Source organism: Pristiophorus japonicus, chromosome 20 (genome assembly GCF_044704955.1).
Source record: "Pristiophorus japonicus isolate sPriJap1 chromosome 20, sPriJap1.hap1, whole genome shotgun sequence".
Lineage (NCBI taxonomy): Eukaryota > Metazoa > Chordata > Chondrichthyes > Pristiophoridae > Pristiophorus > Pristiophorus japonicus.
In genome coordinates, this window is record NC_091996.1 from 35,865,949 (window position 1) to 35,889,463 (window position 23,515).

General features: G+C 46.6%; 1 long non-coding RNA gene across 1 annotated transcript; it reads left to right on the forward strand.

Annotated features, from left to right (window-relative positions):
* The first annotated feature begins 6 nt into the window (after nt 1-6).
* On the forward strand, nt 7-22,564 carry LOC139232482 (uncharacterized). The gene is made up of 4 exons (XR_011588016.1): nt 7-539; nt 12,121-12,344; nt 17,007-17,179; nt 21,591-22,564. It is a non-coding gene; the product is annotated as an uncharacterized lncRNA (long non-coding RNA).
* Nucleotides 22,565-23,515: the final 951 nt, after the last annotated feature.

The following is a 23,515-nucleotide window of genomic DNA, read 5'->3' on the forward strand; positions in this document are numbered from 1 at the left end:
AAGAAGCGGACGGAGGAGGGAGGGGGGGGAAGAGAGGCAACGCGCACGCGCCGTGCGGCGGCGGGAGGACAATCGCGCGCTGGTGCCGGCTAACGGTCCGACCCCCTCCTCCCTCCCTAGCAAATATTGGGGTTGCTCCCTGTTTTACACGCGAGCGAATGATGGAAATGAACCTATCTTCTGTCAGCCCGTAACTCCCCCCTCCCCTCCCTCAGCAAATGTTGACTGCACCGCCCGGGAAGGTATAATCCCAACATAGTGCGAGGGGTGCGCAGGCCGCCATTTGCGCTGCAGGCGCGGATTCCGGCGAAAGGCGGCTGCGGGTGTGTGTGGGGGACATCCTGAGACCGAGGAGCGACCAACACTCAGTGGCTCCAGCAGCATTGCTCCCCGGGGACCGTTCTCCTTCCTCCTGCAGCTCTCCGCTTCAGTGCCAGCATCTGCACCAACTTCCCCGCTGGGAATGTCGCCGGGAGGTCGGTATAACAACATGCTCGGTGCCCTGTGAGAGGCCACATTGGCTGGTGATCTGTGAACAGGTAACGGCGGGGGGGAACCGCAGGAAGGCTGCCATCATCCACCCTACCTGGGAATCAGTCGGTTGGCCTCTGCTGTTTGCTGCAGCCACAGCTACCTGGCACTTTCCCACAGCACAACTTGTATTTATATAGCGCCTTTAGCCTAGTTAAAACGTCTCAAGGCGCTTTTTCGCAGGAGTGCTTTATCAAACAAAATTTGACACTGAACCACATAAAGAGAGATGACCAAAGGCTTGGTCAAAGAGGTAGATTTTAAGGAACATCTTGCAGGAGGGAATAAGATCGCTGGAAAGTAACCACGGTGCAAAGTGTCTCTGTGTAAAGTGCACTTCTCATTCAGAAATTCAATTGAAGCCGAATAATACAGGCAGCGTGATTGGACCCGTCACTGCCCTCCACTCCAAACTCCAATGGATAACATAGAATTACATTACGTCGAATCTACACCACAGAAACAGGCCATTCGGCCCAACATGCCGGCGTTTATGCTCCACATGAGCCTCCTCCCATCCCGCTTCATCTAATCCTATCAACATCTCCTATTCCTTAAATCAAAAGCAAAATATTGCGGATGCTGGAAACCTGAAATAAAAACAAAAAATGCTGTAAATACTCAGCAGGTCACGAGAGAGAAACTGTGTTAACGTTTCAGCTCGATGACCTTTTGTCAGAACTGGAAGAAGTTAGAGATTTAACAGTTCATAAACAAATACAGAGCGGGGGGGGGAGGGATGGCGGTGAAGGAGGCAAGGTCTATTGGGTGAAGAAGCGATTACATTTAAAAAAGAATGATGATGGTAATGGGACAAGTAAAGAAACAAAGGGAGCTGTAAATGGTAACAGCGGAATTATTGCAAGCACCTGCTGTCTGGGGGAAAAAATGGGAGCAGTGGTTATGATCTGAAGAGGTTGAAATCTGTGTTGAGTCCACCCGGTTCTTTCCCTGTCGCTGGAGATATATGCTCCTCCTGTACCATGTGGGAACTCGGGGACACTTCGGTGTCCCTGGGCGCTACGTGTGTGGGAAGTGTATCCGCCTCGAGCTCTTGATGGTCCGCGTTGCGGAATTGGAGCTGAGGGTGGATTCACTCTGGAGCATCCACGATGCTGAGAATGACGTGAGTATCACGTGTAGTGAGTTGGTCTTACCGCAGGAGAAGGGTCCACAGCCAGATAGGAATGGAAGACCAGCAGGAAGAGTAGTGCAAGAAAGATAGTGCAGGGGTCCCCTGTGGTCATCCCCCTGCAAAACAGATACACTGCTTTGAGTGCTGTTGGGGGGGATGACTCATCAGGGGAGGGCAGCAGCAGCCAAGTTCATGGCACTGTGGCTGGCTCTGCTGCACAGAAGGGCAGGAAAAAGATTGGGAGCGCGATAGTGATAGGGGATTCGATGGTGAGGGGAATAGATAGGCGTTTCTGCGACCGAGACTCCAGGATGGTATGTTGCCTCCCTGGTGCAAGGGTCAAGGATGTCTCGGAGCGGGTGCAGGACATTCTGAAATGGGAGGGAGAACAGCCAGTTGTCGTGGTGCACATTGGTACCAACGACATAGGTTAAAAAAAGGGATGAGGTCCTACGAAAAGAATTTTAGGAGCTAAATTAAAAAGTAGGACCTCAAAAGTAGTAATCTCGGGATTGCTACCAGTACCACGTGCTAGTCTGAGTAGGAATCGCAGGATAGCACAGATGAATACGTGGCTTGAGCAGTGGTGCAGCAGGGAGGGATTCAAATTCCTGGGGCATTGGAACCGGTTCTGGGGGAGGTGGGACCAGTACAAACTGGACGGTCTGCACCTGGCCAAGACCGGAACCAATGTCCTAGGGGGAGTGTTTGCTAGTGCTGTTGGGGAGGAGTTAAACTAATATTGCAGGGGGATGGGAACCTATGCAGGGAGACAGAGGGAGACAAAAATGAGGCAAAAGCAAAAGACAGAAAGGAGATGAGGAAAAGTGGAGGGCAGAGAAACCCAAGGCAAAGAACAAAAAGGGCCACTGTTCAGCAAAATTCTAAAAGGACAAAGGGTGTTAAAAAAGCAAGCCTGAAGGCTTTGTGTCTTAATGCAAGGAGTATCCGCAATAAGGTGGATGAATTAAGTGTGCAAATAGATGTTAACAAATATGATGTGATTGGGATTACGGCGACGTGGCTCCAGGATGATCAGGGCTGGGAACTCAACATCCAGGGGTATTCAACATTCAGGAAGGATAGAATAAAAGGAAAAGGAGGTGGGGTAGCATTGCTGGTTAAAGAGGAGATTAATGCAATAGTTAGGAAAGACATTAGCTTGGATGATGTGGAATCTATATGGGTAGAGCTGCAGAACACTAAAGGGCAAAAAACGTTAGTGGGAGTTGTGTACAGACCTCCAAACAGTAGTAGTGATGTTGGGGAGGGCATCAAACAGGAAATTAGGAGTGCATGCAATAAAGGTGCAGCAGTTATAATGGGTGACTTTAATATGCACATAGATTGGGCTAGCCAAACTGGAAGCAATACAGTGGAGGAGGATTTCCTGCAGTGCATAAGGGATGGTTTTCTAGACCAATATGTCGAGGAAACAACTAGGGGGGAGGCCATCTTAGACTGGGTGTTGTGTAATGAGAGAGGATTAATTAACAATCTCATTGTGCGAGGCCCCTTGGGGAAGAGTGACCATAATATGGTGGAATTCTGCATTAGGATGGAGAATGAAACAGTTCATTCAGAGACCATGGTCCAGAACTTAAAGAAGGGTAACTTTGAAGGTATGAGGCGTGAATTGGCTAAGATAGATTGGCGAATGATACTTAAGGGGTTGACTGTGGATGGGCAATGGCAGACATTTAGAGACCGCATGGATGAATTACAACAATTGTACATTCCTGTCTGGCGTAAAAATAAAAAAGGGAAGGTGGCTCAACCGTGGCTATCTAGGGAAATCAGGGATAGTATTAAAGCCAAGGAAGTGGCATACAAATTGGCCAGAAATAGCAGCGAACCTGGGGACTGGGAGAAATTTAGAACTCAGCAGAGGAGGACAAAGGGTTTGATTAGGGTAGGGAAAATGGAGTACGAGAAGAAGCTTGCAGGGAACATTAAGGCGGATTGCAAAAGTTTCTATAGGTATGTAAAGAGAAAAAGGTTAGTAAAGACAAACGTAGGTCCCCTGCAGTCAGAATCAGGGGAAGTCATAATGGGGAACAAAGAAATGGCAGACCAATTGAACAAGTACTTTGGTTCAGTATTCACTAAGGAGGACACAAACAACCTTCCGGATATAAAAGTGGTCAGAGGGTCTAGTAAGGAGGAGGAACTGAGGGAAATCTTTATTAGTCGGGAAATTGTGTTGGGGAAATTGATGGGATTGAAGGCCGATAAATCCCCAGGGCCTGATGGACTGCATCCCAGAGTACTTAAGGAGGTGGCCTTGGAAATAGCAGATGCATTGACAGTCATTTTCCAACATTCCATTGACTCTGGATCAGTTCCTATGGAGTGGAGGGTAGCCAATGTAACCCCACTTTTTAAAAAAGGAGGGAGAGAGAAAGCAGGGAATTATAGACCGGTCAGCCTGACCTCAGTAGTGGGTAAAATGATGGAATCAATTATTAAGGATGTCATAGCAGCGCATTTGGAAAATGGTGACATGATAGGTCCAAGTCAGCATGAATTTGTGAAAGGGAGATCATGCTTGACAAATCTTCTGGAATTTTTTGAGGATGTTTCCAGTAAAGTGGACAAAGGAGAACCAGTTGATGTGGTATATTTGGACTTTCAGAAGGCTTTCGACAAGGTCCCACACAGGAGATTAATGTGCAAAGTTAAAGCACATGGGATTGGGGGTAGTGTGCTGACGTGGATTGAGAACTGGTTGTCAGACAGGAAGCAAAGAGTAGGAGTAAATGGGTACTTTTCAGAATGACAGGCAGTGACTAGTGGGGTACCGCAAGGTTCTGTGCTGGGGCCCCAGCTGTTTACATTGTACATTAATGATTTAGACGAGCGGATTAAATGTAGTATCTCCAAATTTGCGGATGACACTAAGTTGGGTGGCAGTGTGAGCTGCGAGGAGGATGCTATGAGGCTGCAGAGTCACTTGGATAGGTTAGGTGAGTGGGCAAATGCGTGGCAGATGAAGTATAATGTGGATAAATGTGAGGTTATCCACTTTGGTCGTAAAAACAGAGAGACAGACTATTATCTGAATGGTGACAGATTAGGAAGGGGGAAGGTGCAGCGAGACCTGGGTGTCATGGTACATCAGTCATTGAAGGTTGGCATGCAGGTACAGCAGGTGGTTAAGAAAGCAAATGGCATGTTGACCTTCATAGCGAGGGGATTTGAGTACAGGGGCAGGGAGGTGTTGCTACAGTTGTACAGGGCCTTGGTGAGGCCACACCTGGAGTATTGTGTACAGTTTTGGTCTCCTAACTTGAGGAAGGACGTTCTTGCTATTGAGTGAGTGCAGCGAAGATTCACCAGACTGATTCCCGGGATGGTGGGACTGACCTATCAAGAAAGACTTGATCAACTGGGCTTGTATTCACTGGAGTTCAGAAGAGTGAGAGGGGACCTCATAGAAACGTATAAAATTCTGACGGGTTTGGACAGGTTGGATGCAGGAAGAATGTTCCCAATGTTGGGGAAGTCCAGAACCAGGGGTCACAGTCTAAGGATAAGGGGTAAGCCATTTAGGACCGAGATGAGGAGAAACTTCTTCATCCAGAGAGTGGTGAACCTGTGGAATTCTCTACCACAGAAAGTAGTTGAGGCTAATTCACTAAATATATTCAAAAGGGAGTTAGATGAAGTCCTTACTACTCGGGGGATCAAGGGGTATGGCGAGAAAGCAGGAAGGGGGTACTGAAGTTTCATGTTCAGCCATGAACTCATTGAATGGCGGTGCAGGCTAGAAGGGCTGAATGGCCTGCTCCTGCACCTATTTTTTATGTTTCTATGTTTCTATATCACCAACGATGCCTCCGCAAGATCCTGCAAATCCCCTGGGAGGACAAACGCACCAACGTCAGTGTCCTCGCCCAGGCTAACATTAAAGCATTGACCACACTCGATCAGCTTCGCTGGGCAGGCCACATAGTTCGCATGCCAGACACGAGACTCCCGAAGCAATTGCTCTATGCGGAGCATCTTCAAGGCAAACGAGCCAAAGGTGGGAAACATTACAAGGACACCCTCAAAGCCTCCCTGGTGAAGTGCGACATCACCACTGACACCTGTGAGACCCTGGCCGAAGACCGCCCAAGGTGGAGAAGGTGCATTCGGGAGGGCGCAGGCAGCGGAAGGAGTGTGCGGCAAACCAGTCCCACCCAACCCTTCCCTCGACAAATGTCTGTCCCATCTGCAACATGGTCTGTGGCTCTCATATTGAACTGTTCAGCCACCAAAGAACTCACTTCAGGAGTGGAAGCAAGTCTTCCTCGATTCCGAGGGACTGCCTATGATGATGGTGATTTGCTTATAAAACTCTAACGTACAGTTCTAACGAAAGGTCACCGACCTGAAACATTAGCTCTGTTTCCTCTCCACAGATGCTGTTTGTCCTGCTGAGTATTGCCAGCACTTTATTTCCTTCTGTTCCTTTCTCCCTCATGCTTATCTAACATCCCCTTAAATCCATCTATTCTATTTGTCTCAGCTACTCTTTGTGATAGCGAGTCCCACATTCTTACCATTCTTCAGGTGAAGAAGTTTCTCCTAAATTCCCAATTGGATTTATTGTTTGTTTGTTTATATATTTATTTATCAAGTTCAAACTCAATGTCTTTCAGTTTAATGAAGCGACATCTTTGCTACAATAAGTTGTCCTTTGAACCTGGTGACTGGCCAGGGATGGGCACACTTAATTTTGTCAGAACAAAATCCTAAAGTTCTGGAGTAAAATGAAGCACTGGCGAAAAGAAGCTGATGCGCTAAACGTGTCATCTGACTCCTCCGACCATGTGGCACTCCGACGGTATTACATTGTAGTGTCAAATTAAATTGTGAGTCGGGCTTAAACCCATAACTGTCTGATTCAAAGACACAAACTTTATTTGAACTTTAACGGCTGAGGAAAAATATAGTATTAAAACCAAAATATTATCCTGAGTACTTTTAAGTTGTTTGAAAGATCAACGAGTTCCTCACTTAACTCACTACAAAAAAACAATAATACCCATTACTGAATGTATGGGCTGAAATGCAAGTATTATTTTTCCTAATACAATCCATGTAAAATTGTATTTCGTGTATATAACCCTGGTACAACTCCAAAATCTGTTAATTAGCAACAGTAGCTGAGATTATATGCTCAGGTCTCTGGGTGGAACTTGAAGCCACAACCTTTGAACTCTTTTCACGAGACTAAGCCACGGCTGACATTAAGATTATCTGGTTATTTATCTCATTGCTGCTTGTGGGACCTTGTGCACAAAATGGCTAACGCATTTGCGTACATTGCAACAGTCACAATACTTAAGAACTTCAGTGGTTTTGAAGCATTTTGGGACGTCCTGAGATCGTGAAAGGCACTATATAAATGCAAGTTCTCTTAGATGGGGTACTTAGCCATGCAGGAAGACATTAAGAGGGATGACCCAACAGCTTGGTTAAAATATGGGCTTTTAGATGGTTTTTAAAGGTGGAGAGACCAAGGGATTGCGGGAGGAGGATCTGGAGAGTCGGGTCAATACAGCCATGTGGTTCTGTAGGTCAAATGAAGGAAGGGGATTGCACGGAAAGCTGGTGTGAGTAGAAGTGTGTGGAAAGAATACAAGACTGGAGGAGGTGGCAGAGATTTGGTGGGGTGAGGCTGTGACGGTATTTGCAGATTTAAAATGTAATATGTTGGAGAATGGTGTATATTTTGATATTTAATATATAATATATGTAGGTCATTGAAGATAGGCATGCGGGACAGGATACAGGCAGCTGACTTTTGAAGTTTATGGAGGGTGGTGAAGGGGAGGCTTCCAAGAAGAGCATTGTAATAATCAAGTCCAGCAGTGACAAAAGCAAAGATAAGAGTTTCAGTGGCATGGGGCAAATGTGGATAATGTCAGGGAGATGGAAAAAAGCAGTCTTGAAGGATGTAAAATGATCCCTTTACTCTACCCAGAAGCTTTATTTCACAATGGTATTCATTTTGATATCCTCTGACTATCTTGTAATACCTTTCATTGTAAAATGTATGGTAGATTAACTCGTTTATTCTTGTCATTGCCCAAAATAGAGAAATAAGCAGTAATAGAACAAATCTTGCACTGGCGTTGAATGATTACTTATAATTCACTGGCGTCACCATGCACTTGAGAATAAATACGCAGAAAAGCAAATTGACGACCACGTTTGGGCTTGGATGATACTGTGTCATCTTGGAATGAGAATATCCAAGTTAATTTTATATTCTGTGTAAGACTGGTATTAGAGATTCATATATATATTCAATTTGTAGTAATTGACCAACTAATCTTACCCTGACTCTCTGTGAACATTAGAAATGTTAGAAGCTCCTCAAATAACAAACACAAGCTGTGAGCCAAGGTCACTTTATTATAATAACAAAGTAGAAATTGGAGTCAGCTTAATCAAAACTAAGTTAGAATACAGTAGCATAAATAAGAGGTTCCAAGGAGATGAAGGAATTTATAAACAAAATAACATGGACAAGCAGGTATTGATGGAAAATTACTGAAGATAGGAGTGGTCACATGATAGTTCTGGTTTGAGTGACAATGGTATTTTGACCATTAGAACCCATTATCATTGTCACAGTGATTTTGTTAAAGACCATATATGGATACTGGCCAAACAAACCTTTGATAAGAAATTGGTTAAAATATCGATACTCAAAGAATACCTTTGCACAGAGACGGCTGGAATAGCAACGTACAGATTTAGGAGGACATCGACGTGCACAGAAGTTTCCAGGGACCTGAGCCTGCGAGCTTTCGTCAACTCACTTTTTGTTAAGTATACTACCAGTCTCACCCACCCCCACCCCTACCCCTTCCCTCAACGACTATTTGTCCCACCTGTGACAGAGACTGGTTCTCGTATTGGACTATACAGCCACCTAAAGACTCATGCTAAGAGTGGAAGCAAGTCTTCCTCAATTCCGAGGGACTGCCTATGGTGATGTTGATGATGCAAGTTTAATAAATCTAATCTATTGCACAGACCATACTGACTGCTGACTATTAGGTATGTCTGGTTAAAGGACCCTTAAAAGTTCCTCATCTGTTTCAAATAGAATTCAATTTGATGACAATTCATTAATTATCCTGAGAGGGGTATTTTGCTGATCCCTGTGGCGCGTGTGAGGAAGGAGACTAATCTCAGGAGAAAGGAATAGCAGTGGCTAGAGGAATGAATAGGACAGAGGAGCAGAAAGAACAAGTGGTGTATGAGTGGCTTTAAACCCTCCTGTTGGAAGGTACTTTCAAAATCCAGGAAATACCCACTTAAAATAGAAACTGGCACAGTGGTAAATGTCATGAGCACAATTTATTGAAAAAATGAGAATGTGACAGAATGTCCACCATCTGCTGACCTGCAGTGATTTGTTTCAAACTCAAAGAAATTCTTTTGAAGAGGAGCCTAAGTGCATTTTCTCAATAATGATCTAAATAAAAGTTTCTCATTAGATTCACAATTCTTAGCTTGTTAATCGGTGACAATGCCAGCAGTGAAGCAGTTTATTGGCTTTATTACAGCTACTGCTGCAAGAGGTGAGAGTTTGCCTAATTCTTTCCTGGAGTAGTTGGAATGTTTATCATCACTGTACAATTAAAGAACTGCCAAGGGTAAGGTTATGGCTGGCTCAAATTCAAACTCTCACGCACTTTTTATTCCATGTGTTTGCTGGAAGTGGAATGTTGCGGTTGATGATGATACTTCATCCATGGAATTGTCATATTTTTGAGGGTCATAGTGTTACTTTTATCAAGCTATTTTCTCAACGGTTCAACAGAAATTCCTGTAGCATATCCTGTCACCTATCATCCAGAAGCTGAAGCTTTTCTATATTCTGTCTTAAAGTTGCATAGCAGAGGGAGTAATAATTACCCCACTTGCACATAATATGCTTGCATTATGCCACCCATCTCTCTCCATAACATACATATTACGAAACTAATCTTACGGCCTTTTCCTTACTTTTGTGGAACTGTACAGGTTGATTTTGAAACATGGAAATTGCCACAATCACTTAGTGAAGAATTCAATACTTCACTTGACAAATTGGAAGTAATCTGCCACAAGCCTGTTTCGTTGGAAACAGTGTTCCAAAGACAGGCATGAAGATGAAAGGAATCAGCATTGAAAAGCAGTTTAAAATAGTAATTTACAAAATGGAGAGATGTGAGGCAATCAATATGTCAGATTGCTGGGCCATGTATGTAGTAAGGAGTCCTTCATTTCACCAGCTAGCAGAACCCAGAAGATATCCGAGTAATTGCTATAAATCTAGGTTTTAACCTGTGAAACCGTCTTTCAGGGAAATATCAGTTGTCTCCGAAGAAAAAGCAAATAATGATTCATGCTATCTGACTTTTGCATAGGAGATGCGTGTAAATGATTTCCTGAACATACATAATATTGACAATACAATTCAAAAACATAAGCCATTTCATACAGGACTGTAAATATGTATACCTATGCAAGTGAGTAGCTGGATAGGAGACTTACCTGCAGAGCAACTACAAAAATTGCAGAAGATTGTAGCAAAAATTATGAGGATTTTGCCTTATTCCTTGCGAGAAATTGTTGGCTTTTTTAGATAGGGATTGGTACCCTGTTGCTAAAATCCAATTGCTGAATTGTTTAAAAATATAGGTTAATTGAATGTCAAATTCTGGAATTATTTTCCCTTTCCCTCCTTCCCCTCCCAAGTTGCTGGAACCACTTATCCTCCACGATTGAACTAGCCATCTTTCTTCTCTCACCCCGCACCAGTTTATGTGAGCACCCTTCTCTACCCTACCCTGTTCATAGAGCTAGTCACTCCTAATTTGCCCCACACTACTCTACCTGATATTCCTGGGGTTTTTTGGGTGGGAGGGTTGGGGTAAATAAATGTAGCCATTCCCACCCACAGTATGCCGCAGCATTCATCTCAACTGCCCCCACCCACCCCAAAGCAGCATCTGGTCGGAGCCACGAAGGGCTGGGTCGGGGGACAGGATATATTCACAGGGCAACACCATTTTTGCAGATTCCACAAATAAAAATTAAATTGCAATTTTTGAAATGGCCCTGCTCATCCATTTGTGTGAAAGTTCACTGAAATCAACATTCACATTGGTCAAGGAATTAGCCAGTTCAGATAAAAAGAAGCCCTCCATTACAGCCACATGACAGTCACAATTTAAATCAGTGAATCAAAAATCTCAACTCAAAATCCGTTTAATCTCTTACTTTGCGTTAGTTAATAATGCTCCAAAAATAGTATATTTTCTCAAAGCAAGTCTAAGTTTCTATCATTGGCACTGTAAATATATGTACTTTTAAATCAGCAACCTGGGAAATAATTGACATTCTTGTTACCTGCAATTAGCAGTAATACAATTTGCCAGCACAAATTATATATTACATAATCATCAATCAAACGAGTGCCATAACATTATGCAACTAGAAGTTTAAACTACCTCTATGACAACTTTCAGGTTGGCTGAAGTTATACCCAGCCATATTTTTTTTAATTACATTTTTACTAATGGGATTTTCAAGACCTACAGGCCTAGAAATTCGATAACGCAAGAAAACAGGCGTGGGCACCGCTATATGAGAGATGCCAGTGCCCATTCAAAAAACGCAGGCAGCACGTCAACTTCATGCTGCCTGCTAATTATCATGATTGTAGCGCACAGCCTAGCACTGAACGTGCTGCTGACAGGCTGTAAATTCAGCAGGGTGCCAAAGTTTGCATTGTTCAAGCGAGGCTAGCTTTACTTAATGCTAGTCTGTGGCTCTTAAAGGCAGTCTGCAGCTCTTAAAGGTGAGCTGTCTTCTGTTGATGAAAAATGGTAAAAGTGTTTCAGCACTAACACAAATGGCTCAACAGGCCAGGGGAAGGGCACCCAGGGTCGTAGACACGTCACTCGAGCTTTGTGCAGGGGATCAACGCAGGAGGCCCTCCAGAAAGAAGGATGTGGGATCAGAGCGCCGAGGCCGTCACTACCAGCAGTGTCGCCCTCAGGACCTGGCTCCAGTGCTCAAGGAAGTTTCATAACCTCAGTGGTCAACGTCAGTGAATGCATCTTCAAAAGCCGTCTCCTACCAACTACACCACGAGCCTTACACACTGCTCAATGCACCACACTCCCATCACTCACCTACTAACAACCTCTACCAAATACGAGGCAGACCTCACATTCCTAGCTTCACCTCACTGCCTTGGAGAGGGTGCTTGCCATTCTTGGCAGGGGCGGGGCTGAAAGAATACAAGATGCCTGTATCCTCATTATCCTTCTCACATCGCACTTCACCCTCATCCCACAATATCTTCTGATTTACAAGCTGCAGATGGTGTAAGCATGCACCTTTTGCTTTACCCCTCCACTCACCACAATCCTACCCTTGTGCCTTCCTCATTTCAGACATCCAAGAAATACAGCCTATGCGTCAATGGCTCAACAACAAGAGGAAGAGGAGAGTGAAGAAGAAGAAACACCGTTATTCGATTTCACACTCCTGGGCACCAGATCCTTGAGGTCATCCTGCAAGGCCATCTGCAGTCTCCCCTACCGAAGTCAGCAGCCTTCCACCAACCAGGCTGCAGCCACTGGAGTAGCACTGCATAACAGCACTAGGATAATCAAAGGTACATATAACAGTCACGAAGGGAATAAAAAGGGGTGATTAGTTGATTTACTGATGTAATATTGGCTGCATATATGGATAAACTTGCATTGGAAAGTTTGCTATGTGGTGGTCTTTATTTTAGCATTGTGGCCAAGAGGTCACTGTGATGCTCAGTAACAGAAGGTAAGGTGTAGGACAAATGTTGTCAGGGGAATTGGGGTTGTGTTCACCAATACTGCAGGCACCCGGGCCAGAAAGGGGCTGTCTGGGTTGCCTCCTTCTGCTTTTTCCTCTTCTGCTTCCTCCTCTCTCTGCTGTAGTCCAAGGGGGACTGCAACTAGAGCCCCAGAACTGCGAGCAACTGGTGTTCTCAGAGACCTTTAAGAGCCCAAGCCTTGAAATCATCCAGAAGTACTCCGACAACTTTTAACAACTTTTTAAAATGCATTGCACCAAGCCACTATTCCAATAAAATGTAAAGAAACCAGTACAAAAGCAAAAATCTAAACTTAACTGAAAGTTGTGTGCGTCCATTTAAGAAACACCGGCAGCAGGTCAGTTGTACTACTGCACGGACGTTCTGCCGTGCATGGTTTGCAGAGGGTGTTAATAAGAGCAGCAACGTCCTAAATTCCATATCGTGCACCAATTCAGCATTGCACACAGATTGACATGATTTGGATCATTTAAATATGGAAGTGAGCACAGGCAATGGCAGCACTGCCGACCTACCCAAAATGGTGGCTGCCGCATTGCAAGGCAGAAGTGAGGGGCTGCCATTTTTTCTTCCTTAACGGCCGCGTAAACGGCTCCAATTTCCCGCCACAAAGTCTTCCCGAGAGATGTGAAAGACTTTTCATGTAAAAATGAAGGAGGTAGTGAAATATATTCCAGTTTCTTTTTCCCCACCCAATGTAATTTTAATAGACCACATTAATAAACAACTGATGCAGGTGTAGAATTCAATTTTATTTTATTAAGTTATCTATATTAGTTGATGTCCCGTGAAGTTGCGCATAGTAAATTGGACAATACGGTCTCTCTTACCTGTCTTTGCTTTCTACATGTTGCTCCTCTCTCAATTTTCTCTTTTCTGCTTCCCACTGCTTAACTTTTTCTGCTTCTTTCTCTGACCTCTTCTGCTCCCTGTCTCTTGTTTCCTTTTGGGTGGAAGGTGGTGGGTGTCATGGTGTGGCACACACCTGTCATGTATTCAACTAGCATTGTAACCCATGTATAATCTGACCTAAGTTGTACACTGTGAGAACAATGACCACAAGGTGGTGAACTTGTGGGAGACACTCCTAACCTGGACCTTCAGATATAAAAGGGGAAGCTCCACCCACTTCCATCACTTGAGTGCTAAGGAATAAAGGACAGGTCACAGACTGACCTCTCAAGCATGGACCTCGTGTGCATTTATACTCTAGCAAGGGCGTATCAATGGCGACGAGAAACTGGGATTTAAACCACGCGAGCATGGCCACTAGCAGAACAGACGAGAGGTACTGTGTTAAGGAATGGTTGGGACAGAGATTCAACATTGTTAAAGCAGCACACAGTTCTCCAGGCAGACAAGGGCAGTCAGGCATGCCCCAACATGTAGTTGGAACCAGAGGGGGAGTTCAACAGAGACAATGGCAAGCTGAACGGCGATTCACGCCATTGCAAGGAACAATGGGGCCATCAACACCTGTTAATGGCGCACTCAAGGACAATCACGGGGGCAGTCAGGGATGATCGACTGGCAAAGGGACCTTTTGTTTCCAACAGCAGCTCATGTTTGAGGCGTGGAGGAACACACAGCTGGAGTTTGCAGAGATGAGCAAAATACCTGCAGAAATGAACGCTGGGGGAAATCGCTGGAAGCTGAAGTTCAGCGAGTTCATGTGGAGCACGTATACAGTTCATACACCAGGACGCCACCGATAATGATGAAAGTGCACCTCAATGGCATCCCAGTATCAATGGAGCTAGACACGGGGGCCAGCCAGTCCCTGATGGGTATCAAACAGTTCAAAAAGTTTTGGGCGCCCAAGGCCAGGAGGCCAAAATTATCGCCAATTGATGCACAGCTATGGACATACACAAAGGAGATCATTCTGGTGCTAGGCAGCGCCACGGTAGTCGTGACCCACAAAGATTCGGAGAACAGGTTGCCACTCTGGGTTGTCCCGGGGGATGGTCCCGCACTACTGGGGAGGAGTTGGCTTGCTGTCATGAACAGGAAATGGGGCGATGTCAATGCAATTTTCTCTGTGGAGCAAGTATCATGCTCACAGATCCTGGACAAATTTGACTCATTATTTCAACCCGGCATTGGCACTTTCATGGGGGCCAAGATAGTGATTCACATAAACCTGGACGTAAGGCCAGAGCGGTGCCATACGTGATGCGGGAAAAGATAGAAGGTGAATTGGACCGCCTGCTGAGGGAAGGCATCATTTCGCCAGTCGAATTCAGTGACTGGGCGAGCCCGATTGTGCCGGTGCTCAAGGCTGATGGGTTGGTCAGGATATGTGGTGATTACAAGGCCACCATCAATCGGATGTCACTCCAAGACCACTACCCGCTACCGAGAGCGGAGGACCTCTTTGCGACGCTATCCGGTGGCAAACTTTTTTCAAAATTGGACCTGACCTCAGCTTACATGACGACGCAGGAGCTGGCGAGTGAGTCGAAGAAACTGACCACCATCACGACACACAAGGGGTTGTTTGAGTACAACAGATGTCCGTTCGGGATTCACTCGGCCGCCGAGATCTTCCAACGAAATATGGAAAGCCTCCAAGTCGATTCCAGGGACGGTATTTTTCAGGACGACATCCTCATCACGGGTTACAATACTGAAGAACACCTCCACAACCTGGAGGAGGTGCTACGCAGACTGGACCGGGTAGGGCTGCGACTGAAAAAGGCGAAGTGCGTCTTCCTAGCTCCAGACGTAGAATTCCTGGGGATGAGGGGTGCAACAGACGGGATCAGCCCTACTGCGTCCAAGACAGAAGCGATCCAGAGAGCACCCAGACCCCGTAACACGACGGAGCTGCGTTCGTTCCTGGGGCTCCTGAACTATTTTGGTAACTTCCCAAATTGAGCACGCTGCTCGAGCCGCTACTTGTGCTCCGACGCAAAGGTTGCGAATGGGTCTGGGGGGACAGCCAGGAAAGGGCTTTTAATAGAGCACGCAATTTGTTATGTTTCAACAATCTGTTAATGCTATATGACCCATGTAAGAAACTTGTGTTAACGTGCGATGCGTCGTCCTATGGTGTTGAGTGTGTGTTGCAGCATGTCAATGCCAAGGGTCAGTTACAGCCGGTAGCTTATGCCTCCAGAAGTCTGTCCCAGGCAGAAAGGGGCTACGGGATGGTAGAAAAGGAGGCGCTAGCATGTGTATATGTGGTAAAGAAAATGCACCACTAACTGTTTGGCAGGAAATTTGAGCTGGAGACAGATCACAAACCCCTAACGTCCCTTTTGGCCGACACCAAGGCCATAAATGCAAATGCATTGGCCCGCATACAAAGGTGGGCACTCACGTTAGCCGCCTATGACTACACAATTCTGCACAGACCGGGCACCGAAAACTGCGCCGATGCGCTCAGCAGGCTCCCACTAGCCACCACTGAGGGGGCTACCGAGCATGCTGTTGAGATGGTCATGGCTGTTGAAGCTTTCGGAAGCAAAGGCTCACCCGTGACAGCCCGTCAGATTAAAGTCTGGACAAATAGAGACCCGCTATTGTCTCTAGTCAAGAAATGTGTCCTGAATGGGGACTGGGCAGCCACATACAGGGCATGCCATGAGGAATTTAAACCATTTCACAGGCGCAGGGATGAACTCTCGATTCAGTGCGATTTCCTACTGTGCGGAAACCGCGTAGTCATGCCCCAGATGGTCAGAGAGGTGTTCATCAGAGAACTCCACAATGAGCACCCGGGCATTGTCATGATGAAGGTAATTGCCAGGTCACACGTTTGGTGGCCAGGGATAGACGCAGATCTGGAACTTTGTGTTCGCAGGTGCAACACGTGTGCCCAGCTGGGCAATGCGCCCAGGGAAGCCCCCCTTAGCCCCTGGTCCTGGCCCGCCAAGCCATGGTCACGCATCCATGTGGACTACGCAGGTCCTTTCATGGGAAAAATGTTTTTGGTTGTAGTAGACACCTACTCCAAATGGATCGAGTGTGACATTTTAAATTCAAGCACATCCTCTGCCACGGTAGAAAGTCTACGTGCAATGTTCGCCACCCATGGTCTACCAGACATCGTGGTCAGCGACAATGGTCCGTGCTTCACAAGCACTGAATTCCAGGACTTCATGGCAGGCAATGGAATTAACCATGTCAGAACGGCACCGTTCAAGCCGGCCTCAAACGGCCAGGCTGAACGAGCAATGCAGATAATCAAACGGGATGCTCAAATTCAAGGTGGTTCCCTACAAAGACGCTCACGCCCCCTGTTGGCGTACAGATCCCGACCACACTTGCTCACAGGGGTTCCACCCGCAGAGCTGCTAATGAAAAGGACGCTCAAAACCCGGTTATTCCTTATACACCCCACCATGAAAGAAATTGTCGCGAGCAGGCGCCAGTCACAATATGACTACCATGACAGGAATGCAAGGGCGCAATGTATTGATGTAAATGACCTTGTTTTTGTTCTCAACTACGCTGCAGGGCCCAAATAGCTCGCAGGCACTGCGATTGCCAAAGAGGGAAATAGGATTCTGCTGGTTAAACTTACCAATGGACAAATCTGCCGCAAACATGTGGATCAAACAAAAAGGAGGTTCGGCAACCCCATAGAAGAAGCAGAGGAAGAACACGATATAGAGTTCACTCCTCCACAGGTGACCGAACACGGGAACCAAGTGGAGGAGAGCCCAGTCACTGTGGGCAGTCCGGACAGGCCTGAGGCACCACAAACATTATCTGAATGGTGACAGATTAGGAAAAGGGAAGGTGCAACGAGACCTGGGTGTCATGGTACATCAGTCATTGAAGGTTAGCATGCAGGTACAGCAGGCGGTTAAGAAAGCAAATGGCATGTTGGCCTTCATAGCGAGGGGATTTGAATACAGGGGCAGGGAGGTGTTGCTACAGTTGTACAGGGCCTTGGTGAGGCCACACCTGGAGTATTGTGTACAGTTTTGGTCTCCTAACTTGAGGAAGGACATTCTTGCTATTGAGGAAGTGCAGCGAAGGTTCACCAGACTGATTCCCGGGATGGCGGGACTGACCTATCAAGAAAGATTGGATCAACTGGGCTTGTATTCACTGGAGTTCAGAAGAATGAGAGGGGATCTCATAGAAACGTTTAAAATTCTGACGGGTTTAGACAGGTTAGATGCAGAAAGAATGTTCCCAATGTTGGGGAAGTCCAGAACCAGGGGTCACAGTCTGAAGATAAGGGGTAAGCCATTTAGGACCGAGATGAGGAGAAACTTCTTCACCCAGAGAGTGGTGAACCAAAGTAGTTGAGGCCAATTCACTAAATATATTCAAAAGGGAGTTAGATGAAGTCCTTACTACTCGGGGGATCAAGGGTTATGGCGAGAAAGCAGGAAGGGGGTACTGAAGTTTCATGTTCAGCCATGAACTCATTGAATGGCGGTGCAGGCTAGAAGGGCTGAATGGCCTGCTCCTGCACCTATTTTCTATGTTTCTATGACACTCAGGCCAGCGCCCAACAACCGGAGCCCCAACTCAGGCACTCTACAAGAGAGCGTAAACCACCAGAGAGTTTCAACCTGTGATCTCAATAAGACTTTGGGAGGGGAGGTGATGTCATGTATTTAACCAGCATTGTAACCCATGTATAATCTAACCCAAGTTGTACACTGTGAGAACAATGACCACAAGGTGGTGAACTTGTGGGAGACACTCTTAACCTGGACCTTCAGATATAAAAGGGGAAGCTCCACCCACTTCCATCACTTGAGTGCTAAGGAATAAAGGACAGGTCACAGACTGACCTCTCAAGCATGGGCCTCGTGTGCATTTATACTCTAGCAAGGGCGTATCAATGGCGACGAGAAACTGGGATTTAAACCACGCGAGCATGGCCACTAGCAGAACAGACGAGAGGTACTGTGTTAAGGAATGGTTGGGACAGAGATTCAACATTGTTAAAGCAGCACACAGTTCTCCAGGCAGACAAGGGCAGTCAGGCATGCCCCAACATGTAGTTGAAACCAGAGGGGGAGTTCAACAGAGACAATGGCAAGCTGAACGGCGATTCACGCCATTGCAAGGAACAATGGGGCCATCAACACCTGTTAATGGCGCACTCAAGGACAATCACGGGGGCAGTCAGGGACGATCGACTGGCAAGGGACCTTTTGTTTCCAACAGCAGCTCATGTTTGAGGCGTGGAGGAACACACAGCTGGAGTTTGCAGAGATGAGCAAAATACCTGCAGAAATGAACGCTGGGGGAAATCGCTGGAAGCTGAAGTTCAGCGAGTTCATGTGGAGCACGTATACAGTTCATACACCAGGACGCCACCGATAATGATGAAAGTGCTCCTCAATGGCATCCCAGTATCAATGGAGCTAGACATGGAGGCCAGCCAGTCCCTGATGGGTATCAAACAGTTCGAAAAGTTGTGGGCGCCCAAGGCCAGGAGGCCAAAATTATCGCCGATTGATGCACAGCTACAGACATACACAAAGGAGATCATTCTGGTGCTAGGCAGCGCCACGGTAGTCGTGACCCACAAAGATTCGGAGAACAGGTTGCCATTCTGGGTTGTCCCGGGGGATGGTCCCGCTCTACTGGGGAGGAGTTGGCTTGCTGTCATGAACAGGAAATGGGGCGATGTCAATGCAATTTTCTCTGTGGAGCAAGTATCATGCTCACAGATCCTGGACAAATTTGACTCATTATTTCAACCCGGCATTGGCACTTTCATGGGGGCCAAGATAGTGATTCACATAAACCTGGACGCCAGGCCAGTACACCACAAGGCCAGAGCGGTGCCATACGTGATGCGGGAAAAGATAGAAGGCGAATTGGACCGCCTGCTGAGGGAAGGCATCATTTCGCCAGTCGAATTCAGTGACTGGGCGAGCCCGATTGTGCCAGTGCTCAAGGCTGATGGGTTGGTCAGGATATGTGGTGATTACAAGGCCACCATCAATCGGGTGTCACTCCAAGACCACTACCCGCTACCGAGAGCGGAGGACCTCTTTGCGACGCTATCCGGTGGCAAACTTTTTTCAAAATTGGACCTGACCTCAGCTTACATGACGACGCAGGAGCTGGCGAGTGAGTCGAAGAAACTGACCACCATCACGACACACAAGGGGTTGTTTGAGTACAACAGATGTCCGTTCGGCGTTCACTCGGCCGCCGAGATCTTCCAACGAAATATGGAAAGCCTCCAAGTCGATTCCAGGGACGGTATTTTTCAGGACGACATCCTCATCACGGGTTACAATACTGAAGAACACCTCCACAACCTGGAGGAGGTGCTACGCAGACTGGACCGGGTAGGGCTGCGACTGAAAAAGGCGAAGTGCGTCTTCCTAGCTCCAGACGTAGAATTCCTGGGGATGAGGGTAGCAACAGACGGGATCAGCCCTACTGCGTCCAAGACAGAAGCGATCCAGAGAGCACCCAGACCCCGTAACACGACGGAGCTGCGTTCGTTCCTGGGGCTCCTGAACTATTTTGGTAACTTCCCAAATTGAGCACGCTGCTCGAGCCGCTACTTGTGCTCCGACGCAAAGGTTGCGAATGGGTCTGGGGGGACAGCCAGGAAAGGGCTTTTAATAGAGCACGCAATTTGTTATGTTTCAACAATCTGTTAATGCTATATGACCCATGTAAGAAACTTGTGTTAACGTGCGATGCGTCGTCCTATGGTGTTGAGTGTGTGTTGCAGCATGTCAATGCCAAGGGTCAGTTACAGCCGGTAGCTTATGCCTCCAGAAGTCTGTCCCAGGCAGAAAGGGGCTACGGGATGGTAGAAAAGGAGGCGCTAGCATGTGTATATGTGGTAAAGAAAATGCACCACTAACTGTTTGGCAGGAAATTTGAGCTGGAGACAGATCACAAACCCCTAACGTCCCTTTTGGCCGACACCAAGGCCATAAATGCAAATGCATTGGCCCGCATACAAAGGTGGGCACTCACGTTAGCCGCCTATGACTACACAATTCTGCACAGACCGGGCACTGAAAACTGCGCCGATGCGCTCAGCAGGCTCCCACTAGCCACCACTGAGGGGGCTACCGAGCATGCTGTTGAGATGGTCATGGCTGTTGAAGCTTTCGGAAGCAAAGGCTCACCCGTGACAGCCCGTCAGATTAAAGTCTGGACAAATAGAGACCCGCTATTGTCTCTAGTCAAGAAATGTGTCCTGAATGGGGACTGGGCAGCCACATACAGGGCATGCCATGAGGAATTTAAACCATTTCACAGGCGCAGGGATGAACTCTCGATTCAGTGCGATTTCCTACTGTGCGGAAACCGCGTAGTCATGCCCCAGATGGTCAGAGAGGTGTTCATCAGAGAACTCCACAATGAGCACCCGGGCATTGTCATGATGAAGGTAATTGCCAGGTCACACGTTTGGTGGCCAGGGATAGACGCAGATCTGGAATTTTGTGTTCGCAGGTGCAACACGTGTGCCCAGCTGGGCAATGCGCCCAGGGAAGCCCCCCTTAGCCCCTGGTCCTGGCCCGCCAAGCCATGGTCACGCAGGTCCTTTTATGGGAAAAATGTTTTTGGTTGTAGTAGACACCTACTCCAAATGGATCGAGTGTGACATTTTAAATTCAAGCACATCCTCTGCCACGGTAGAAAGTCTACGTGCAATGTTCGCCACCCATGGTCTACCAGACATCGTGGTCAGCGACAATGGTCCGTGCTTCACAAGCACTGAATTCCAGGACTTCATGGCAGGCAATGGAATTAACCATGTCAGAACGGCACCGTTCAAGCCGGCCTCAAACGGCCAGGCTGAACGAGCAATGCAGATAATCAAACGGGATGCTCAAATTCAAGGTGGTTCCCTACAAAGACGCTCACGCCCCCTGTTGGCGTACAGATCCCGACCACACTTGCTCACAGGGGTTCCACCCGCAGAGCTGCTAATGAAAAGGACGCACAAAACCCGGTTATTCCTTATACACCCCACCATGAAAGAAATTGTCGCGAGCAGGCGCCAGTCACAATATGACTACCATGACAGGAATGCAAGGGCGCAATGTATTGATGTAAATGACCCTGTTTTTGTTCTCAACTACGCTGCAGGGCCCAAATAGCTCGCAGGCACTGCGATTGCCAAAGAGGGAAATAGGATTCTGGTAGTTAAACTTACCAATGGACAAATCTGCCGCAAACATGTGGATCAAACAAAAAGGAGATTCAGCAACCCCATAGAAGAAGCAGAGGAAGAACACGATATAGAGTTCATTCCTCCACAGGTGACCGAACACAGGAACCAAGTGGAGGAGAGCCCAGTCACTGTGGGTGGGCAGTCCGGACAGGCCTGAGGCACCACAAACAGCAGACACTCAGGCCAGCGCCCAACAACCGGAGCCCCAACTCAGGCACTCTACAAGAGAGCGTAAACCACCAGAGAGTTTCAACCTGTGATCTCAATAAGACTTTGGGAGGGGAGGTGATGTCATGTATTTAACCAGCATTGTAACCCATGTATAATCTAACCCAAGTTGTACACTGTGAGAACAATGACCACAAGGTGGTGAACTTGTGGGAGACACTCTTAACCTGGACCTTCAGATATAAAAGGGGAAGCTCCACCCACTTCCATCACTTGAGTGCTAAGGAATAAAGGACAGGTCACAGACTGACCTCTCAAGCATGGGCCTCGTGTGCATTTGTCCTGTATAGCAAGGACGTATCAGCACCATTTAAAACGAGTTACCTTCTTCCCCTACTCTTCAACTTCCCACTACCTCCTCCCTTCCTACTACTTCTTCTCCTTTGAACTATCCAGTTAAACATTGCATCTGTTGTATACGCAGACTATAGATGTACTCTATATGCAGTCACTGTGAGATTGTATAAGATGGAGACTTGTTTACGTGATGTACTATCAATAAGGTTCACACCATGTACAGACATACTGGCATCACTAGAAGGTGGAGACTGGGGGTTTCCTGCCCTGGTGGTAGGGCCCTGTATAAAAGGCTGCACACCATGCTTGCACAGCACTCTGGAGTTTGGAATAAAGGACCAAGGTCACTACAGTTCAAGTGCAACACATTGCCTCGTAGAGTCATTCATAAGTACACTACAAACATAACAACATCCTTCACTCCCACTCCACTTCCAGTAAACCATCCGATGGCAGATGATAAGAGCACAGATGCCTTCTCACCCTCAACCTGCTTCCTTCTCCCATCCCCCTACTACCTTCTCTTCGGAATGATTCCCCTCAAAGTTTTTGTTTGTTTGAAATTTCAACTTAAAAAAAAATCAAACTAGCGTGAGAAAAGACTCTTTGCCTCGCTCATATTAGTAATCAGACTCGCTTGTTAAAGTAGTAAGCAATTAGTATTAAACTTTTCTAACTCATGAGATGACATCATTAGTGAGCTTCAATATACAGTTTATTTTGAAAATTGAAATATTAGTATGAAGAAAAACTCCCTCCCTTTCTCCCTCATCTCTCAACACCTCCCCCCACCCCTCAGCTTAATATATTTTCAGAAATTTATAAAACTCAAAAAAGCTACAATAGATGTTTAATCAGTGTACTGTCATTTCTGTTTCTCCTTTAAAATTAGCTTTCCAAATATTTTTTAAAAACTGAACAGAAATTGCAAGAAGCTAAAGACAAATAATACAGTTGCCTAAGCATCTTGGGGGAATTAGAACATGAAATATGCCCATCAAGTCTTATGTCAGAAATGCCTCCAAAAAGCAACTGCTGCATAAGGCCACCACCACTTCTGACCTCAGGACTCAAGTTCTGCTGCAGTCTCCACTTTACCGCTAGGCATTGCCCGAAGGAAGAGACTCAACCAAGCAACCGACTCCTGGGATTCACCAGTATGGCTCCGTACATGTCACACATGGACTACACCTTCCAGAATGCATTTAAGCCTAACAATTTTTACTTAATATAACAGTGAAGATGGAGGTCTGGACACACTATAAATGACGAGTATTTCTGGCAATTATTTTTTTAAAACATTACTTTCAGTGTA